Consider the following 22,516-nt stretch of genomic DNA (forward strand, 5'->3'; position numbering starts at 1 on the left):
GTATTCTGAAGAAGAACATTAGGTTGTCGCTATAACCGTATGTTTTGCTTGCTAATGTTATTACGAGTGTGTTCGAATTAAGCGGCGACGCGATCTCCTTCCGCGCTCGCTTTAGTCGACTTCTTACAGCGCTATACGAGACTGCCTCCCATCACTGGCGGCTCGAAAGACGGCAGCAGCCACGTGCAAACTCCAACGTGCACGAATAAGCGAAGGGCTTGGAGCGACGTCTGAGATGAGTTGCACGACCGAGTCAACTTTCGCCGTCGTCTCCCGCGCTTCAATATCACCAGCGGGCGGCGCCCAGCTCTTCTCCCAGCTGCTGTCCGACGACGCTCTAGCGGCTTTAATACTGCTCGCTGTATGTACGACGCAGTGCATTTCTTTTTCCGAGAATTTCCCGCAGAACGGTCTTTCCCTTGCTTCTATGCTCGTCGCTTCGCTTGTATATATATATATGAAGAGAGAGAACTTGCGATCCGCGTTACATATATTATATGTGTGTCGGCAGCCGGCGTGCTGTGCGCCACGACAGGAATGGAGCGAGCCGTGCGATCAGCCTGCGTCAATAAGATAGCCGCAGCTGCGCGCGCGAGCATACGAGGCACAACGATGGCTCAATCGAGAGAAGCTTCCCCCGGACACTCGTCGTCCGAGGGCCGGGCACGCTTTCATTTCGGGCCTGCCCTTGCGAAAGATGCTCGGCGCGCGGAAGGAAGAGCCGCAGTTGTCGGGCGTCCAACGTGCACACGCGGACGTGTATGCGTACGTGTATATATAGCGCGTCCGACGTTATACGTGTATTCGGCATGCGACCAGAGTGATACAGCCAGTTATATAGCCCCCCATTTCCAGGCGCGCGGATTACTTTGCGCGCCGTTCAGTGTAGCGAGGATGGGGATGAAGGTGGATATCAAATCTCGGCCTTCGTCCGGGCGAAGTCCCAATGGTCGCTCATTGCTGAAGCAACAAACTGCGTCAGCTTGCTCGACCTTCGAGTTCGTGCCCACATTGGACAGCGCGCACTCCCCTCCTGATTGACTCGCGACAGCACTTCGACGACGCGTCTATTGTACGACGCCAGTATATGCCTCGTTTATTAAATCCCATACATTGCAGCTTAAGAGTGAAGAGGCGCGTTCAGGCGCAGAATGATACAGAACCATGTCCTACGTTATGTAACATTATATGTTGCTCAGTTTCGCCTGTAGATCGATATAATCAACGACTGTTGCGAGCGCACGTGAGCAACTGCTCAAAATCACTATTAGCTCTGCAAGCAAGCTCCATGAAGGCGCCTGCAGTATGAAAAGCATCGCTTGTGATGCCTACAAGTGAATATATATATATATATATATATATATATATATATATATATATATATATATATATTCAAATACCCTAAAGGCCCTCTAGGAGAGGGTATTATATAGGGTGGGCACACGAAACACACTAATAAGAGTATGCGAAAAAAAAAATAGTAAGAATAAACAATTCAGCAAACATAGTAAGAACACCACAAAATACGCATACACCAATATTGGAAGTGGATTAAAGTTCGAATAAAGATAAGAATGAATTGTGAAAATTGAAACACCGGGGGTTCAAGGATAACACAAAAAGAGAAAAAACTGCAATACGATGTCAAACAAGATGCAAAGGTATTAAATTAGCCCTGAAAAAAAAAATAGCTAACACCAAAGACGCACAGAGACGTCAAATTCTGATATGAGTCCACAGCATTTGATGAAATTGATCGGTGTTAACTTCGGTGGCAATATCAGATGGTAGGTTATTCCAGTCAGCTATGGTTTTGGGGATGAATGATTGTGCGTAATGGGCCGAGTGGCAAACTGGGCGTTTGACTTTGCAGGGGTGATCACGGCGAGGAAAAATGACAGGGGGTGACTGAAAGAAGTCGTCGCGCAAACGATCATGATGATAAAGTTTGTGAAAGAGAGATAGGCGGGCGTGTTTCCGTCGTAGTGATAACGGAGGCAGTTTGGCACGAATTTTTAAAGATGTAACAGTACGGATAAAAATCTGAATATATATATATATATATATATATATATATATATATATATATATATATATATGCGTGTGTGTGCCGTGTAGTTGGCGATGCTACCAGACTATTATACTCCGAGGGCTCCCCCTCCGATACACGCGGGTTTCCAAAGTCCCGCTGAATCATTCAGAAGTGTCCCAGGCTGCACTATAAGCGTGACCCGGCTCAGGTTAGCCAACCTGTTCAACGAAAAGAAAAAGAAGATTTGAATAGCACTGTGCAAGATACAAGTATAAGACTTACGGGGCTCGGTCGTCAGTGCTCTGACAACCGAACACCGTCGGCCTTAAAATCGCATCTCGCATTGTGTTTCTCAGTAATTTTTTTTTCGTTGAACAGCCTCGCTAGCGTGATCTGGGACACCCTACATAGCGTCGAGCGCGGCGAAGAGGTGATGCATTTTGTTCCATATTCAAGCGTCCGTGAGAATGTTGCTCGGGTTGAAGGTCCAGCCATGCATACAAAAAATAAGGCCGTGAGGACGTCGAGCCAGAGCATCACACAACTGCACTAACGTAGGTTTAAGTTACTGTATTGGCTGTCAGTTTGTTGTTTGACGTCACGGCTCATAGCACATATAGATCTTCTGTTACCTGTTCCAGCTGTAGTTGCGTGCCTGTGCAGCCATGACCGACTATAGGTAACAGAAGACCTATATGTGTTCTGAGCCGTGATGTCAAACAACAAACCGACAGTCAATACAGTAACTTAAACCTAGGTTAGTGCAGTTGTTAGTGTACTATATTGTTTTCCCATTGCCTTACATTAGTTATCGCACCACGTGCCTCGTTCACGTACTTTCTTGGACGTCCAAAGGAGCTGGACGCAGCTACTGACTGAGAAGTCGAAAGTTCGTCCATTGGAGCGTATACGACAGAACTCACTGAAACCACCGCACCGACTGGCAGTGGGCCAGCGCCGTCAGCGCCTTCGCAGAGGTAGGGGCAGTATGGGAATTGACGAGCGGCACCGGAGCCAGCTGTGGAAATCGACGACGACGAACGCGTGAGCAGTGGCACGATCGCGCCTCTGTGACCACGTGACTCTTTGCGTCATCTCCGGCCATGCCTCCAAACTTTCCGCTTGGTGAGCCATATAATGCTTTCGCATTAAAGTATTGGTGAGTTAATGCCACCTCATCTTGCCAAGCTGCGTATTCATAAGCTTCGCAGGGTGCATTGCGCGCGCTCCACGGACGTTATGGCTTCCTTGGAACACGCGCAGTTTTGACAGTTTGGACGCGACACGATGGAGCTGTGGGCGTCCTGATTTGGAGAGGGACGACGTGGCGCAGCCGCTTACTCGTGGCACTTATTAAGCCGTTCCGTTCTCAGAGCGGAGCTTCTCGTTCGGTAATCCGCAACGCGGCATTAACGCGCCGCCGTTGCGAGCTTGCGCCGCATAGGCTTCGACGCCACGTCGCGAACGCATCGTTTGATTATACGGCGGGCGCTGGTGGCATTAATTACCGGGGCGAACGGGTCGGATATTGACATTTGAAATAATGAAAGCTGGGCGAATTGCTTTACGTTGTCGCGGTATATATTGTTGCTCCAGTGCCGACATGGAAAATTCGTGTGTGCTTGCGAAGAGGAGTGATTAATAACTTGGAAATGTGTGTTTCCGCTGACTTGACTGGATTTTGAAGAAAATAATGCTTGGAAGAGGCAATTCTCGAGAAATTAAAGACGGTGAGGGTTAAGTTTAAAACAGAGAGAGCGTGAGAGGGTATAAAGGCAGCGAATTTAAGTTTAAAAGAAATATATCTTTAACAGGATGTCAGAAGCGCCGCTCCTGTACCCGCTCTTGTAGAACACATGCACCGGCATAGATCTCGAGCTGTTGAACTTGGCATATCTAAGTGGAAGAACACGGTAAAACCCACTAGCTTTGAACAAGAGTCACGCGACTTTGAAACCGTGCGATGGACTTGCATGGGTCTTTAATATTCATGTTTGGCCCCATGCAGCCACCAAAAGTGGCACAACGGAAAGTGGTCGAAAGCGTCTCATGACTTCTTGGCTGACGGCGATTTACTCATTGCATAGTCAGTGCTATCAATCCGGGTGGAAAATCGCTAGATGTAACGATTATAACCATTGCTAGAGGAAAATGAGAAACTGACCCATATCTACGAAAATTTTGAAATAGCGGCATACTGAACGTCCGCATGATGCTTGATAAGATTTCGGGAAATAAGATGTTTGTATTAGAATTAGTTATTAGAAAAGTGGTTTCAGCGGTTCGCTTCACTAGCGCAGTGACACCTCCACGACCCCTTTCAGTGTTATCCATAACACCTCTGTGCTTGGAAAGCTGGCGTTTGAAAGAGAGCGCGCTGCACCTCCGAAGCTCTTGCCTGGACAAACGCAACACGAGAAGCGCGCATGATAAGGATTGTTTTAATTAGGAGGGATGTTTAAAATCCACTGACAGCTGGAGAACGTTGTACTTGAACCTTCAGTGAGCCGATTTGCGGGCAAATAGAAAAGGAATGGAGCATCAAGTTTCCAACTGATCAACTCCCCAGTGAGAATGTACGGTGAGATGAATCAAATAGTATGTCTGAATCGGATAAAATTAGTGTATCATGTATCATTCGGTAATTACTCTACTAATTCATGAATGTGGCCTTTGCGGAAATCATGGAGACAATGTAACGACTTCGTGTAAAGTTTAAACTAATCCAGAATATTTAACCGCTGTAGACGCTGTAGTAAGTAGTTTAAACAACTTCTGCACCGACTAACCTATTAGTCTGACACCGATACTACCGCGTCCTCCCCCTAGCTTCCCCCTTGGTCCTACTCCCCGCGCTTTCGCTTTTTTTTCTCAGCTCTTCTTTCCATCTTTATTTCCCTCCTTACCGTTCTCAAAGTGTAGGTTAGCAAACCAGAAGCCTCTGCTTCCTGCTTTTCCTATCCCATTTCTCGTTTGCCCCACTCCCCCCTCTCTCTTTCTCTGAGACACCTGTTTTTAGTGCCTGTTGATGGAGTTGTAAACTTCGTTCTTGAAAGTGGCATGTGGGAACGCCTTTGACTTAGTGGTACCGTCTGCGCACGTGCGCGATGTCATCCTTTCATCTCCCCCCCCCCCCCTCTCTCTCTCTCTCTCTCTCTCTCTCTCTCTCTCTCTCTCTATATATATATATATATATATATATATATATATATATATATATATATATATATATATATATATAGCAGAACGAACGAACGCAAATAATACAGCAGGTGGTATTTTAAGTCTTCGTTCGTGCACTCAGCAGGCAGAAAATATAACAGAAACCCGCTTTCGCTAATATGCCTGTTTTTCCTTAGCATTACTCTCAATTGTTGCCACTCAGGTGTAAAAACAATGCGTCCTTTGCAGATGTGACTGTCTGCTGACGACGTTTGTGGCGCAATAGGCTATAGAAGGAAAGAAGAAACAGACAGAAAGAGCGCTCTTTCTGTCCGTTTCTTCATTCCTCTCATAATCTTTTGCGCCACGAGCACATTCAGCTATGCACCAACTATAGTCCAAGATCGTACGTTGCTAAGCGACTGTCTGCGTTTAGACACATCGGTGACGTTCCTGTCACTCTATTTACTTATATTGTCCCCATTTGTTACATTTGAAAATCTGGTCTCTTTTAAAATTGGCGCCATGGAGTAATCCATATCTTATTGTTTTGTAACCGTTATTGGCACTGTGTTCATTCAAACGAGAAGGTTTAATTATCCTCCAGCAAAAGCACATATTCTGCTTGAACGCTCGTGTGTCTGGAAGGGCTGCATTGCAACGTGCCGAACAAAACAATACCGTAATGTGTTTTGCTAGATTGAGCTTCACGTCTTAAGGAGCTCCTATTTAAGAGCAATGAGAGGATAGTCTTTTATTCACAATATGGCTAACGTGTGCCACAAAGCATTGCCCCATCGAAAGGTTTACGCACTACGATTTTTATTCTAATTTACCAAGAGCTGCGTCGTAGAACGCTTCAAAACAAAGAGTGAACATAAAGAGAAATAACGATTATTACATCTCTTGTTAATGCCATTCACGTTCACAATCTATGTGTGGTTAAAATACAAATTATTTCCCCTAACAGACATTAAACGCCTATAGGCTGTTTGCGTATGGTTAAGACGAAGCACTTCCAGTGAGTGGGCTTAATATAGAACATAGGATAATAGCGAAGCAAAGAAATCGCTGTGCATCGTACTATACATTTAGAGTTCCACCCGACTTTCTACTTACCTGTGGAGCTATAGCTGGCAATTTCGGTAACGCACCCAGCACTGTGGGTTTTGCTGTGCCATCACTTACCGGCCGGGGCGAGTATAAGATGGGCAAGAAGAACAACAGCAAGGGCAATTAGAGAAATAATTAAAGCACGCACGAATTAAAGAACTCGTTATTATTTAAATGTCCACGGCCAGGGCTCTTTCGTTAAATATTAAGGCCTCCGTTGGATGTCGAATGGACGTTGGACATTCAGTTAGACTTGCTTTCTTTCTGTAGCACGCAATATTCAATTTGCAAGACTATGTATAAACTAAGCCTGATGTACGCACAGGGCAAATGGCCTCGGCAGTTGGCTGCGTGCAAGTGCCAGCGTCGATGCGGCCGAAGTTTTGCGACACGCTCAGCACGGAGAGGGGACACGCTTGTTGAGCCCGTTTTTTTTTTCCGCACGCCACATTCAAGTACGACAGAATGCACTCATGCAGGTGCAGTAGCAATTAGCACCTGCTTCTTCTCATTAAGACGGAGTTTTCATGGGCAGGAGCAGAACAAGTATTGGCGGCGAGGGCTTACGGAGTCGCCATCTGCCGGAAGCGCCTCGCTTGCGTAGTATGAAGGATAACGCCGCGCGCTCCTCAAAGGTTTAGTTGTCGGCGCTCGATAAAAACACTACGCGGGGGGCCTCCTGGGCATTTCTGTAACTACTCTCAAAACGAAGGAAGTTTTTTTGCGTTTAAATTAATAATCTTGGGCAAACAGAAAGCACAGAATGGTTTACAGACGCTATCTCATTACCGAATATGGTACAGTGAACGCCCACTGCGCGCGGTCGCCGTGATGGAGTCACCCGAACCGGTTTCTTGCATGAAGTGTAGGCAATCACCGGGAGCGAACTACGGGACATATGTTCCTATAGTGGGCTGTCTGTATAACCAAATAGAGCATAACAGAATGAAGCCTCAATGCAGCGATCGTTGGGGTTCATACGTTGGCACACTATCGTACGGTTCGCCGTCGCGATGATTTGATCTTCTATTTTTATTTTCTTATAAATCCTTGAACGTTTCAATATCATAATTTTTCAAGTTTCGTCGCACTGTATCTTTATCACTCTTCTCAGCGAGCAATTTCCCGCTGCTTATTCTTAATCAAGTGCATTCATCGTTTGGTACGCGCTAACACAAACATGAGCGTATGCCATGCCTTTTTTTAATGCGCTTCTCATCGTTACCTTTCCATTCCAGTGGACTTGCCAGTATCTAGCATCAGCAAGCTCATAGACCAAAGCTTCATGACATCAGCCGGGCAGCGCGCGGGCGAGCGTCTTAGTGCGCGCTTTCTGTTTCTCGCCGAACATTGCATGCAGCCCCGACGCCGTAGCAAGAATCTTTCTCGCGGAAGTGCTTGCTGCACACCCTAGTTCTAACCGATGGCTGCTTGTTGGTTCGAAGTTTCGCGATCCAAGCTTCACGCAGCTTCCTGTCCTGCGGGTACATGTGAAGGCTAGCACCGGACTCCGTTGCGTGCGTCCAGCACTGCGGCGCCGAGCAGTAGCCTACCATGTTGGACGTATTCAAAGGCAGCCACTACCTATTATAGTGATTTCAAGTGTTGTCAAGCAGACACCCGGAACGGGAAAACCTCCCCACTTCATCAGAACCGCAGCGCAGGTGCGCCATTAAACTTTAATTTTCAGCTTGCTTCGGCACTTCCGAAGCAGCCCACGCGGCCGCTGTGTCCGCTTGATCCCTTATACCACGTCCGTCGACGGCAGCGCCAGCTTTTCCAGTGTGGAACTCGCCCCCATTATATGCAAACTACTATGTATGTATATAGGGGACAACGACGATGAATATAATGGTGACAGTCCTCAACTATAGTGCGCACCGACTACCGCAGATAGGCCAAGAATCACCTCTGCCTTTTAGGTTTATGTTCGCGGGAGGGCTGTGTCTTTTCATTTTCTTAGTACAGATTTTGCTGTTTCTGCTACGCGAAAAGAAGTAGCCGTCACCATTGTAAGGTGGCTATATCTCTTTCTTTAATTTCCATTTACATAAAAAAAAATAACATGAATCGAGAGGCAGGAGGAAGCGAAAGAAGAGCAAGTATTTTAAAGGGACCTGTGAGAACAACGATAATGGGATATGTTGTCAGAAATAAAAAAAAAATAGAATTAGCATGCTGAACTTCCTGTTTCACGTACAAAACTAAATTTATCACTACAAACATCCCTGTAAGCTAAAGCCTCTCGCTGATATTCCAAGATAATGTAAAACAATGAGGGCAGTTGAATCTAGTCCAATCTATTGAAGCGAAACTTCTGGAAGCGTTTTATGGCGATAGCAATTATATGGACACTCCAGGCGCATTTCTACCGTCGCCGCCGCCATCGCCGCGATGTTCCGTATAAAGTCCAAGGGCGACAACATCGTCCGCGCGCCGTGTGCTGTATGTGCGAGTGTAATAATGTGTGAGGGTGAGCCGACGATCACGGCTCAAACTCGCGCGCGCAAGGCAGGAAAGCGGGGAGGAAGCGCCCCGTCTTTCGTCGCACGCAAGGCACCGGGGAAGGAGGGAGGGGGGATCTACTCCAGCGACGGCTGCGTATGGCGCGGCTGCGCGCAGCCGCGTGGGCCCCATCTTGAAAGCGATATCTGATAGGGACAGAATCTAGGCGTCTAGGTGCACTGAGGGCGGATAACGTCATGTGTGCTGAGTTCTCGCCGTTTAGTTTCCGTTGAATCGAAAGGCAGCACGAAGGTCAATTAGCTCGCTCTTGCTGCTGCGCTTCCTCCCTCCAGCGTTTTGACAGCAAGTTTACGCGGTCATCGAGTGAGATAGCCTCACGCCTATTTGGGCACGCGTGACATCATGCTTGTTAATTTAGTTAGCAAGCGAATTTTTACAAGTTTATACAGCCGATAAAACTGCTATAATTACTTCGTATAGCTGTGTACTAATTTTCTATCGCAATCGATGCTACTACGCCTTCCGGGTGAAACTGTGACTTTTTTCTGTAGTTTGAAAGCCGGTGGCATACACAGTCGGCATACACCATGCACTTCGTCGTCACCTCTTTCGTGAGTGTGCCTTTTGCAGAGCACCAAGACGCCACTGACAACGGTGGCGTTTGCTTGTCGTATACAATAGATGTGCGGTTTTGCTCTTATTGCAAAGCAGTGAAGCCATACCTGCCGGGATATTACGCGCAGTAAGTAGTAAGTCGATCTTGCACTGTATTGTGGGGTATCTGTTGGATTATACTTTGGTAGATACGTGCAAGCACTATACTTTCGGAAAGAAAGCTTTAGTCAGGGATCCTTCAAGAACCGGTCGTCTTCGTTTGTCTGGGTGGCACTCCCCCGTGGGGAGGAGTCGAGAGACGACTATTTCTTCATCCTCGTTTCTATATATCCAACCTATCGCTTCTTTCAATTTGCTTCGCTTGTGTACTTTCCATGGGTACTTGTTTGTGGATAAGCTGCAGAGCGTGTCACCTGCAGCGTATCATTTTAGCAAGCATTCAACATTATCCAGAAGCGTATAGTATTCTTTGCTGCAGCATCTCCCGAGTGGCTGAGAGGCAGAATCTGCGCCTGGCCACCTGTGTGCCCAAGGTTCCAAATACTTTGCGGTCATGGCGTTTTTTAAATTCTAAGCGCCGTGGGATTCCTACGACTCATATCGGTGGCACCGGTGGACGTCAACATGGCCAGGGGAGTGAGCCAATAAAAACTATGGCTATGCGGCGGTCGGGCAAGGCCTGACTGTCCCAACGGGGGAGCGGCCCGCAGCGCGCTGAGTCGCGTACCTCAGGACCTTATTAAAGTTTTGCATCCATCCATCCATGTAAAAAGGAAAAAAAAGAAAGGTTCTTGACGTAACCCTGCTACTGAAAGTACACTCGATAGGAATTTCAGGTCTCTGGCACGCAGTTCCGATGATGTGCTCTAGCTTACCAACCGCTGCTTCAGGTGCTCGTTGACGAACTTGCTCTAGCAAGAATAAAATACGGACCTTGGTGAAACGTACGCGTTTGCGGTAAGGTATTATGTCGACAACTTTACGTGTTTCCTATCCGGCTTTGCTTTCTTTATTTGATTAGACGTATGACGCGCAAGAGGTATCATACAAGATGAAACAAAGAGTAGTCTCTTCGGGGAAGTCTTCGGGAAAGTCTTCGGGGAAGTCTTCGTGGAAGTCGAATTCTTAATGTTATCCAGGGTGTATAAACGGGTCTGCATAAAATGTGGTCCCTTTCACTCTGATGTGGCACCCGCCGTGGTTGCTCAGTGGCTATGGTGTTGGGCTGCTGAGCACGAGGTCGCGGGATCGAATCCCGGCCACGGCGGCCACGTTTCGATGGGGGCGAAATGCGAAAACATTCGTGGTATATTTAGGTGCACATTACAGAACCCCAGGTGGTCGAAATTTCCGGAGTCCTCCACTATGGCGTGCCTCATAATCAGAAAGTGGTTTTGGCACGTAAAACTCCATAATTTTTTTTTCACTCTGATGTAGTGAATTGGCGTGTAAGTAGGCGGAGCATCCTTGCAGCACCTGTCCTAGACAGCGGGATCGATAACCGGTTGTCTTCTTCATGAGCTCAACTCGGCACGTTCATTGCCGATGATACCACAGTGACGTCGTAGCCACTGAAACATTTTTTGATGCCATTTCTAAGTCAGGTGGTGTATGGCCTCTGTAATTTCGAATGCCATCTATTCGCGGGGACCGCGCCATAAGGCTGACAGTAAACACTGTCAGTAGACTGCGAAGTGTGCCGAGTGCGAATTGTGTCCCTATTATTGATATCAGAGAGAACAGGAAATGATTAGGCGCCCTTACGGTCCAACGGATGCGCCTTATTTGTTCGAAAAACACGCCTACGTTCGGAATGTTTATAAAGTTCTAGGACACGTCGCGCTTGATGGGTACCTATTTACGATAAACGTGCACGGCACGACGAAGCGTGGCTAGTAATTACACAACTAATGCCGCTCGTTTGTAAGCGCCGTGCCTCTCCCTCCCAATTCCTTCGTCCCTAAGTTTCCGATCAAGCATATGTATTCGGAACTTCCAGTGCCAGGGTGCATTAAAGCTTATTTGGAGGGATCGATTCTGGACGCAACACATGACGCACACGCGTGTGCGTCATCGTGTTGTCGACAGTCCTCGTTGAGCATGAATGACGCGCTTAGCTGGAACGCGCGAAACGCTCACGTGAAGGAAATAGAAGAAGGCTAATTTCCGGGCACTATATATAACGTAAAGCTTTTCCAATATGTTTTTATTACAATCTCCTGATGCCAAATTTGCGTAACTGCCAACGCAAGCATCGGGCGGTGAGCCGCATGGTTGTCTGAACGGACGAATCTAATGCTCTCCTCGTTTATAGATGACTTTGCTTTAAAAACGAATAACATTGCCTCCACCAAGCGGCTTGTCTTATCTAACTGGCTCCTGAGAAGGATTCGATGGTGCCGAGCCAGTGCACTGAAAATCGATAACCGGATGAAGAGGGTGGTGCCGGCGTCTGCGATTGGTCCGCTTTCCCTTACTTAGCTTGCGGTGGATGGTCGAAAATCTTGGCGGCATGCAACGGAAGGGTAAGAGTGCCGCGAAAGCGGACCCTCAGCAAAGAAGAATTGGCAGAACGAGGTCGTAAACATGCCGAAAGTGCTCGAAAACGTTACATGGCCGCGCAAGAAGATTTATTATACGCAAATAAACCCATGCTCTCCGGCAGGTGCAAGTATCCAGTGTCGAGCCATCGACGGCAGCCATCTTTTATTCCTTTCGTAACGGGACAGTCTGCGGCTATTCAGAAGAAAATTCACGTACACGTCACTTTGACGCGGTGAGTTTTCGCGCTTTTGGGACGTCGCGTGACAGGCAGGTGAAGTGGGTGCAGCCCGAAAACTTTTGACCAATAGCCGATGGCTAATAGCGAAAAGGCATCGAATCAGAAAGAACTATTTTTCTTTTGTTCGGTCCAGTCATGCATAATTAGTGTGCACGTGTCATATCAGATGGGGAGCTATCGTGTCATATCGATGGGGAGTTTCCGTGACGTCGCATGACAGACGGGTAAAGTGTTTTTGACCAATCGCGCAGGGCTGATTGCAGAATTGGAATAGAAAAGTTTGGAATAACTTTAACTTATAGCGCCCCCCGTGCTGAAAATCAGATGAAAATAAACAGAATGTTAAAGGCAGTGCTTGCGATTGTAGATATAAATATCTCTCTTGGCATTTCAATTAACGGATCGGATGCCTAATTATCTTAAATTAAATGCCGGCTACTACTTTCTGTTTAGGCGAGCGATACGTATACCGAGCATACGCCTGATAATAAAAGAAATAACGATGATAAAGTGAAAGAAGTAAACATTGCGGAACGCCTCCACGAATAATTCTCAGGAAGTCTGTTGTCATAAAATGGCATAGATGTTGAAAGCGGGCTTCTGAACAAATAGTGTTGAAACGCTTACGGTGTTGAAGGACTACATTGTAGAGAAGTTATTAAAGGACTTTGATCGCAGATGTGCACGAAGTGATTGCGAGACTTCGCGGTATGCCAGGCTGCGGATATCTGATACTGCACAATATTTCCGGGAAACGGCGTTGTGTAAGAAGAGCATACTGTATACGGTGTACCTCACGCATGCGGAAAGAAGTAATCGATCTGAAAAATCATTATGGTGCTTGTGTTTCTTGAAAACCATGCTGAATCTTGCAGGTATTGATGTTGTTGAGAAATATAATTAACTTGAGCGTTTAGTTAGGCGAAGGCAAGTTTCCCGTGAGCGGAATTCTTTTTCTAAATATATAAAAGAGCCAATGAACTTCCCGTCGACCCATTGTGAATACAGCAGGCGAAAGGCAAACAAATTTATTTCATGAGTGTACCTCTTGTGCTGGAGACTTTGGAGTTCGGTTATTTAGCACATTCCAGACAGAGTGCGACTACTTGTCGAAACTGCCTGCCTGACGGTAGTGGCTCCGTCATATGCGGCCATTGTATATGGTGACAAAGAGGAGGTTTTCGATGGTCCCGTCGCGTGCTCAGACATCACACGTAGAACTATAGGCCTCTCTAATGCATAAAGATCAAGCCTTCATCAAGGCCACTCTCAGCAACGGTTGACGGGACCAGGTCACCTCGTATAGTGAGATTCCAGATGGAAGGGTCCAGGGACATGATTCACGGGGTGCATTACGACGGTGCGGAGCTCTTTGCATTGCATCCTGAAAAAGAAACTGTACTTGCGGTGTTGCAGTAGCAGTGGTTAAATCAAAGGGTGAAAAACAGCATTTTAATTTTGGTATGTTCTCCACTCTTGCGTCTGTGTAGTCATGGCTGCGTTTCTGTGAAGCAATTGTTTCAAGACAGATATCTCTGAGCTAGTGCTAAATGCTATGCGAGGCGCCACTGGTCGCCCTTCTCAGTGTTCTACGAGTCGTGCAGGTGGCTCTGCTCAGCAGTCGAGGAAACCTTAGCAGGAGTCAAGCTGTAAAAGGAGACGTGCCTTATTTCAGCTTGTTACCTGTCATCCACAGCGGTGGGAACCAGCTGCATGTAATTTATGTACAATGTGCAATATCCGATCTATGACATTGAGTAGTCTACGGAAAAAGAAATTCAGGAAAGCACCGCAAGTATAACTCTTCTAACATACCCAAGATTCGGAAGCTCTAAGCGGTGACATCACGCCCTCAGACCTATCCCGTACATTCAAGGAGCAGCGCCAATCCAGCGGCTACGTCTATCGGGTTCACGGTCTCATTCTTGCGTGCTTTGCAATGAAAAGGTCAGCCCACTACGGCTCCCACGCTCAGGGAGTTTTCGGCATCAAGGAAGCGCTCGCGAGTAGTGGCGGCGGGCTTTCGGTCTGGCAGAGCGAGCTTCAAGAGCAAGCTGCGTCGATCATGTTGAGCTCCTGTATGGCGAAAGTTATATGACCTATTCTAGTCCGCTATAGCACCAACGCACTTCGGTTGGCACCCTTTCCAGCGCAGTGAAATTGTGTAGGCACACATGGCACTTGTCGAAGAAGAGGTACGTCGGGGGATTGAGTGCTTCTCTGCTCAAGCCTTTTAGCGGAAAGTCTGTATCTGAGTATCACGTCTTCACCTTGCCAACGACTTTTTGCCTTCACTCGTTTCTTGTATGTTTGTTTTCTTTCTTTTTCCTGCCTAAGTCCTTGAAGATTAAATGTTCGGGCTCGGACCCAGAAATAACTTTTCTGCGCTCGCGCGCTCCGAGTGGCTCGTTCGCCGGCACCGCACAGCGCGAAGAGGAGGAGCTCCTACCAGTGTTGCCACTCAGTGGCTCGGGTTTCGCCCTTCCCGTTCGCCACCTTCACGCCTTGATTTACGTTCGGCCGCCAGGAGCGAAAAATGGGAACTCGTCGGAAAGGAGTGACGGGCTCGCGATTGCGTATTACGCGAGTGCTTTCCAGTCGATGGCACATAAGCGGCGGGAGCGCTCCAGCGAGAGAGGCACTTGCCCCTACACGTGCGACCTTTTTTCCACTTGACCCTTTCCCTCTGTGAGGCCAGGCGAGTTCCGGCCTATTGATTCCCTTCAGCTGAGTATCCCTTGTGTACTCTCGTCCGGCTCCTCCTTTTGACACTGAAACCATTCACTGTTGCGACGACCCTTTGCACCCTTGGCTGCGTTTTGCTTGCTTCTTTTTTCCGCTTCCTGCGTCCGTGCGATCACTCATGGAGGCGTATGGTGCGTGGTGGCGCGACGCGTGTAACTCATTAAAGGCACCACGCGCTCGACGCGACCCCCTCCCCCTTAACCGACACGCCCGCCCGCGCCGAGGGGCAGAGGGGGCGGGGGGGGGGGGAGTTCGAACAAAAGCTCGCGCTGTTCGCCCGTCGTCGTGCTCGGCGCTGGCATGCGCGCACTGTCAGCGTGTCGCGACAGGCATTCCACATTTTTCACGGGCTATTAATGCCCTTCGAGGCGGCGTACGCAATACGCCGCTGCAGAGCCGACAAACGCCGCCGCGGAACACCCGGCATCGCGCAACCCTGCGGGCCTGTTTGAGTTTTCTCTTGTGCTTCTTTTTATTATGCATCCCATCTTTTTTGCTGGCTTGCGTCTCAGCTCCTCATTTCTTCTCAGTGTGTCGGGCTCTTCTTTATCGCGTCTGCTCGCGCTTCCGTATGCTGGACAGGGAGGGAAGGGGCGACGAGAATCGTTGGCCTAGGTTCTTTAATCTTACGGCCCCGTCGATGATATCAGGAGCGTCATACATCTCTCGCCGCACTCATAGTATGCGTGCTGGTGAGCGGCTTCTAATGGACGCGGGTATAATGCTGCTTTTTGACGTACACTATGGCCTCTTTGGTGACTAGAAGTTTCTTACTGATTTGTTATTTCCGCATAATCATCCAAACGACGTGAAAAACCGCGAACCGTTGCATTCAATGCACACGCACCATATTTCAACTCATTCAACTGAATATGTAGGTGAAGACCATATGTATATTGAGTTATGGTACCAGAGACTGCGTTGTTACATGTTGCCGTTGTGAAGCATTGGCATTGAGAGAATGCCAGGTTGCTACTAGCGGTTACATACATCAGAACGTCTCTGACGGATGTCGCCAAGGGATGTGACAGCAGTTAAACACTGTCGAACCGACGTTCGTTGCGATCCACTTGTGAGTGCATATATTGTAACCTAAGTTTGGACGTCGCTTAGGCTGCGGCTCTACAAAAGTGCCGGCTGTTCCGGATTATCAGTTCAATGAGAGAAGTTCAAAAGACCCGTATTCTCTGCTTAGTGTTGCCGGTCGTTATGGCCTTTTTCTTAAGATAATGGGGCTTTACGTGCCGAAACTACTATCCAATTATGAGGCACGCCGTAGTGGCGGAGTCAGGAAATCTGGACCACCTGGGCTTCTTTAACTTGCACCTATAAATCTATGTACACAGTGTTTTCGTACTTCGCCCACATCGACATGCGGCTGCCGTGGCCTGGGTTCAATCCCGCGACTTCGTGTATATAGCAGCCCAATACCATAGCCACTAAGCAATCACAGCAGGTGCCCTTAGAAGTACCGATAGAGAGCGATCTTAATGAGCCATTCTTTCAACGGTAACTCTGTCAAAAAAAAAAAGAACTCGTAGTTTCGCCCGAAAGGCGAAGCATCGATTGTGATAGCAAATTAGTAGACAGCTATACGAAGTAAGGATAGTAGTTGTATCGGCTGTATGAGCTTACAAACATTAGCTTGCTAACTAAATTAACAAGCATGGTCGCGAGCAGTCAAACATGAACACATCTCGATGACCGCGGGAACTCGCTGTCAAAACGCTGGAGTGAGGAAGCGTGGCAGTAGCAGTGAATTAATTTACCTTCGTGCTGCCTCTGGCTTCGACGCGAACTAAGAGCTTGACACAAAGCGAGCATGAAGCATTGGCAGTCGGCGTACCATGTCCTGATCGCAGATAGGGACACAGTGGCCTTTCAAGATAAGGGTCGCGCCATACACAGCAGCCGCCGAAGCGGAACGCCCTCCCTTCCCCTCCCAACGGTGACTTGCACACGGCGGAAGACGGCGTGCTTCCTCCCCGCTTTCCTCCAAAGCGCGCGCGAGACTGAGCCGCCAACGTCGGCTCACCCTCACACGCTTTCACTCAGACATACAGCATACCGCGCGCAGCAACGATATTATCGCCGTTGGACTTTGTTCAGAGCATCACGGCGGCAGCAGAAGTGCGCCTGGAGTGTCCATATAATTGCTATCGCAATAAGAGAAAAGTAAAATCCCTGCAAGATGAGGCATCCGCTATCAGAACGATAAAGATATAGGAGAGCCTGCATTCTGTTGTGCAGTACCAGTACGCAGTGACTAGTGCTACTTCAATAATGTTACAATATCGCTATCCGGGATAAATGTGGAATATGAATTAGGTGAATACGCCTCACCCACCTTCCTTATGAATTTATTCCGACCTTGCCAGCGCCGATGCGCGTTTTTATTTAGCGTTTATTGGTCAGTGCCCTTCGTTTTTCTAGGTGGCGGATTGTTCTTTTTGCGCCATTAGAAGTGCGACTGCGTTTATGTGTGTGTTTGGCTTTTATTATGTCTTTAATGCTTCATGTATGGTATTGCAAAGCTACGCAGAATTAGTTTCCTTACCTCCTTCTGTTCTTGTTGAAAAATTATGCAGTAAGTGCTATAATTTTATGTTACTGTTGGTTTCCTTTTATTTTTCCTTTTCTTTCCTTTTTTTCGTATGCCAGGTGTGCGGTATATAGCGAATTACGCAACGGTTGTTAGAATTCGCCTCGCATCATCATTTCATTTACACAACAGTTTAAGGTTGTGGAGAAACCGGCGACATGTTTGTTGCCAACATTTCCAATATCATAATGAAGAAATCAAATAAACCATGACCAGTGCAGGTGCAATTACTGCTTTATTTAGCCCGACCATCTATCCAGCTTAGAGGATCTGTAAACCTGGCTCGCATATGGTCGCGTTAACTGCAATCAAGCATCCGTCGCTTCTCTCTGGTATATAGCGGATCACGTGCACTTACTGAAATCGCCCATCTATGACGTCGCGAGGCGTTCTTTAGCGCCTGCGTCGGCGCAAAATAAGCAGCGACCCTCATTTTGACCTTCTGCAAAGGGTAGGTGGCGCCGGTGTCCCCCGTGTTCGTGGAATGCCGTGTGCCTAATATCGGTCGGTGCCCGTACATCGCACAAGTCATTAAGTAGAGCATAGGCGCTTCTCTAAAGCATTCGCGTAAGGCTGGCAGGCCCCGAGCAACGCCCTCTATAAGGAGATCGAGGAATTTGTCAACTAGGGACTAGCCCGAAGAAAGAAAAGCAGCCGCCAACAGCCAGGTTAATAACCTCCCAGGGCGCGAAAAAACCTCGTTTGTTTCGGTACGTAGCTGGTATTTATTTTTCCGTGTCGCTTAAATTGCGCGTGTCGAAGATCCTATCATTAAGTTTTGCCGCCTCCGTTCCCTCACCATTTCTGGCTTCAGGCAAATGCAAAGCAAGATTCTCGTGTCCAGCAGTGAGCATCGCGGGTAATAGGCGTTGGAATATTGATACGTGTGATTTAAGCGAATGATATATAAATAATGTAATTTTTTATGTATCTGAGCTTCGTCACTTGTCTTTGCTTTACCGGCGTAGAGGAGTAGTTTGCACTGCCATTATCGTCACTTGTGCCTGTCCGTGAGTTTATTGCCCCTGCACTAAGCATTAACGTGACATAATCGCATGTAGTACACACGCTTGTGCAGCGCTTGCGTTCTAACGTATACGCTAAGTGTGTGTTGCGTTAACTTGTACCTCTTGCTCGTTGTACGTAGCTATACGTTATAAAATTACGTAAATGCTTCAAATTTTCACACTCACCGCACCCCCTGTGGTGTATATGGTAATGGTGAGTCGGCTTTGGTGTAAAGGGCCCATATTAACATACTTAAGCAAGAAGCCTTCACCGGTAAAAGTCGAATCTGTGCAGTCCGCTGGGGTGCTGGCTTTGCCTGTTTGTCTCAGCCTCGGGCACTGTAACGTAAAGCTATTCCAATCTCATATGTTTCATTTCTGCAATCAGCCCCCCACGAGTCGTAAAAGAAGAAAGAAGAAAATTCGGGCCCCCTTCACTTTGCCTGTCTGTCACGCAAAGTCACGAAAAGCGCGAGAACTCCGCGTGTGTTATGACGTGTACAGACTGATTATGCATGATTAGACTGAACAAACGAAATATAATTACTTTTGATTATAAGCCTTTTTCGCCGTTAGTGCTCCGCGATTTTTCAAAAGATTTCGGGCTGCGCTCACTTCGCCTATCTCTCACCGCGACGTCACAGAACCACGACAACTCCGCGTCGGAGTTCCGCGTATGCATTAAAGATGCATTTAATATATCGAACAAAACTGAACATTTTTCTAAATGGCCGAAGATGTCCCCGTTCTGAGAGGAATATAAGATCACTGCCTGCTGATCACTCTGGCACTGGCTACTCCTAGCTGCCGGGGGAGAATTCATTTATTTGCGCAAAACAACAAATTTTGCGTGGTGATATAACGCTGCCGGGACCTTTCGACACACATATACGACATCACTCTGCCAAACTCTTCACTGAGGATCCGTTTTGGTGGCGTATTTAACCCGTCCGTTGCACGTCGCTGCGATTTTATACCAGCCACCGCAAGCTAAGTGAGGCGAAGCGGGCCAATCGCAGACGCCGGCACCACCCTTCTCATCCGGTTATCTATACTTTCACTGCGCTTGCTCGATCTTACCGAAACACTCTCCACTTCTGCGTGTTCTTCGCCTCTTGTCAGCCAACTAGATATGAAGAACCTGTCAAGGTAGGCAATGCTATTCGTTTTAAACGCAAACGATAGTGACCTGCATGCTATGAATGAGGATAATGTTTGATTGGGCTGTTCGGACTAAGGTGTGGGTCACCGCCCGATGCTTGCGTTGCTGGTTACTTAAATCTGACGCCAGGAGATTGGACTCTTGCGTTAGAGGGTCCCTGGAACGTACTGTAGTGATATCGGATATTTTGCATGCGCGCACGGTATGTTCGCCAATAAATAATATTGAATATCCGCTGTTTGAGGGCATTCGTCAAATTAAGTGTAGTATTACCTACTCATAAGCATTTTACTTGTGCGAAAGATAAGTACTTTACCTGCAACTGTGAGCTACGTGAACAGCGTTTGTGCTGATGTAGCGATGCCCTTTGACGAACCACGGTTGTGGCGCGCATACTTCTTAGCGAAAGCACGTGACGTTCGCTTCTAAGCGTTTTGTCCATTCGTGTAGAGCGTATACGCTATAAGCACATACGGCTTCTATTCTAGGGGCATGCTCACGCTATGCATTGGCTTACTTTAGAAACGCTGTTTGCCGGCGTAATCGGCTGCTTTGATTCTCGCACCCGGCACATTTATTATTCGCGAAGCTGGTGTCCCGTGGTGCTCTTCACACGTGAAGTAGCAAGTGCTTTGTGAAGCTTTGTCAAGTGCATGTACTATATTAGTGGGAATAACTTTTCAAGGTTCAGCGTTTTCTCTGTGCCATGTATTTGCACGCTGCATATGCACTCACAAAGCAACCTTTTGAAATGTGAAACTGCCTACACGAGGCAGTAATTTAATAACTCACCGATGAAGAATATTAGACTTCGGTCACAATTCTAATGAATCGCAGGATGATGATGTTGCTACGAGCAAAGCAATTTTTTTTTCAAATATAGCAAAAAAGAAAACTCTCGTTGAGCAAGCGGATACGAAATTTCGAAAGATTCACGCCAAACGGTATTTCTGGAAATCATTGGGGCTCTTTATTTGGACGTGATACATTCCTTATTAACGGATCTACGTGGTGGCCGCCTGAGTGCAACGCTGAAATAACTGAATTCGTGCTGGCTTTAGAGGAACCACGGCGCGCGTGTGGCTACACCAACAGACTGCGTTCTACTCTGCAAAAATATGGGGTGTTCGGCACGCGCTAAGCTTGCTTAAGAGTTAGAGGCAAAACAACGAGAGGAGCCGACAAGCAGTCAGACATTCCGGCCGGCGTATTCGGAAACCGACGCTCTCATTTCGTCGTCTTCGCAACAAATGTTGTGCCAGCTTACGTATACATTCCGGAGAACGAGACTGTCCTGCTCTCCAGATTTAAAATGCCGAGCGAGGAAGCTGCATTTGCGAGAGCGCTTTTCTGAAAAGTGTGACAGAAAGAGAAACGATATATATATATATATATATATATATATATATATATATATATATATATATATATATATATATATATATATATATATATATATATATATATATATATACATATATATATATATATATATATGTATATATATATATATATATATATATATATATATATATACTCGGATTGCACTTTTGTGTTTTTAGTTGTTCTTGCTGTGAGGCCTGCATAGGGAAGGGAGAGGTGAGCGCTAGTTCGCCGTTATGCTCACTGCCTCTCGGAAATGACGCTGCGCACAACTCATTTCCTGCGCCCAAGAGAGGCTTTCCTGTTCATCTTCATAGCGCGCTGCTGCTGCGAAGCGCCCCGCTCCCTAGCGCTGCGCGGCTGCTGCCGCCGCGTGCCCCAGAAGGACGCGATTTCTCCTGGTTGTTCCCAGCTTAATATGCATTCGGTTTCTTTTTCATCTCTTAGGGATATCGTTAGTTCCTTGATTTTTCTTTCTTGCTCTTTCCTCGACTTTTTTCTCTGAAAGAGGACGCTAGCTCACGAGCTCCCCAAAATTATGCTAACGAAAGCGAACGCTCGAGCGAAAAACCGACCGTGCGCACGACCGCGGTAACAAAGCGAGCGCCTCTCGCTCCCGAAAATCTGGACCGCGCTGCGAATCGCGCCGGTGGACAGCGGAGCGCGAGTTCGGGAGCTCCTTAAGTGAAGCTCGCTGCAAAGTTCGTTGCAACTTGCCGGAAATAAAGCTGGAACCGGAAAGCTGGCGGGTTCTTCGCGAACAGATGCGTCAACTTTCGGTTCGTTAGCGTAAGCTGTGCACCGGGTTTCTCGGCGTCCGTTTATTCTTGCGCTTCGCGTTGGCGCGTATTCGTGTGCTCGCGCTGCCGTGTGTGCGTGGGCTCGTTGTCGGGCGCATGGCGAACTAGAGTACAGCTTTCGGATTTGCGAACCTCCAAGTTAGGCTGCAGTATATGGTAAGATGGAGATAATGACTCGGAAGCCTGTGAAATGCGCGGAACCTACTGTCGTGTACTGCATCTATATTGCATTTGGTCTGGGAAATTCGCGTCATTAGGGACCCCCGCAAGAAAGGAAGACGCGCAGGGCAGAGAAGGAAATGCAGGCGCAGATGGGAAGCGCTCTTACGCGAACGTTTTGAACCGCCGCAGGAACCACGATTTCTGAAAATTAAATGTGCTCACCTGCAGTGAGCTCTACCCTGTAGGCGTGCAGGAAGAGTCGGCAAACCTAAGAAATTGTCATTATTTGCTGCGACTATGACCAAGAGCAAATACTGTGTTTTATCTCTCCTATATTCTTCCTGTCTTTCGTTTCCACTTCCCCAAAGCCGTGCAAAGCCGTGCACTGGACGAAGGGGAAGGCTGTCGGTTCTTAGTGGCGCCATACCGGCGCTTCTGCCACCGGGGGCCATGCTACGCGCTATTCGAAGGAGGTGATGTGGACA

General features: G+C 47.6%; 1 protein-coding gene across 4 annotated transcripts in view; it reads left to right on the forward strand.

Moving 5' to 3' along the window:
• The window catches only part of Dgk (diacyl glycerol kinase 1), a 555,078-nt gene that overhangs the window by 16,667 nt on the left and 515,895 nt on the right, over window positions 1–22,516 (forward strand). Inside the window, exon 1 of one of the 4 annotated variants that reach the window (XM_065442110.2) lies at window positions 3,138–3,157. The exons of the other annotated variants lie outside the window; for them this stretch is intronic. The gene's annotated coding sequence lies outside the window, so the exon portion shown is untranslated. Of the gene's footprint in view, window positions 1–3,137; window positions 3,158–22,516 lie in introns of those variants that run through there. 4 annotated transcript variants of the gene reach the window in all.

The sequence above is a fragment of the Dermacentor albipictus genome, chromosome 4 (assembly GCF_038994185.2).
Source record: "Dermacentor albipictus isolate Rhodes 1998 colony chromosome 4, USDA_Dalb.pri_finalv2, whole genome shotgun sequence".
Lineage (NCBI taxonomy): Eukaryota > Metazoa > Arthropoda > Arachnida > Ixodida > Ixodidae > Dermacentor > Dermacentor albipictus.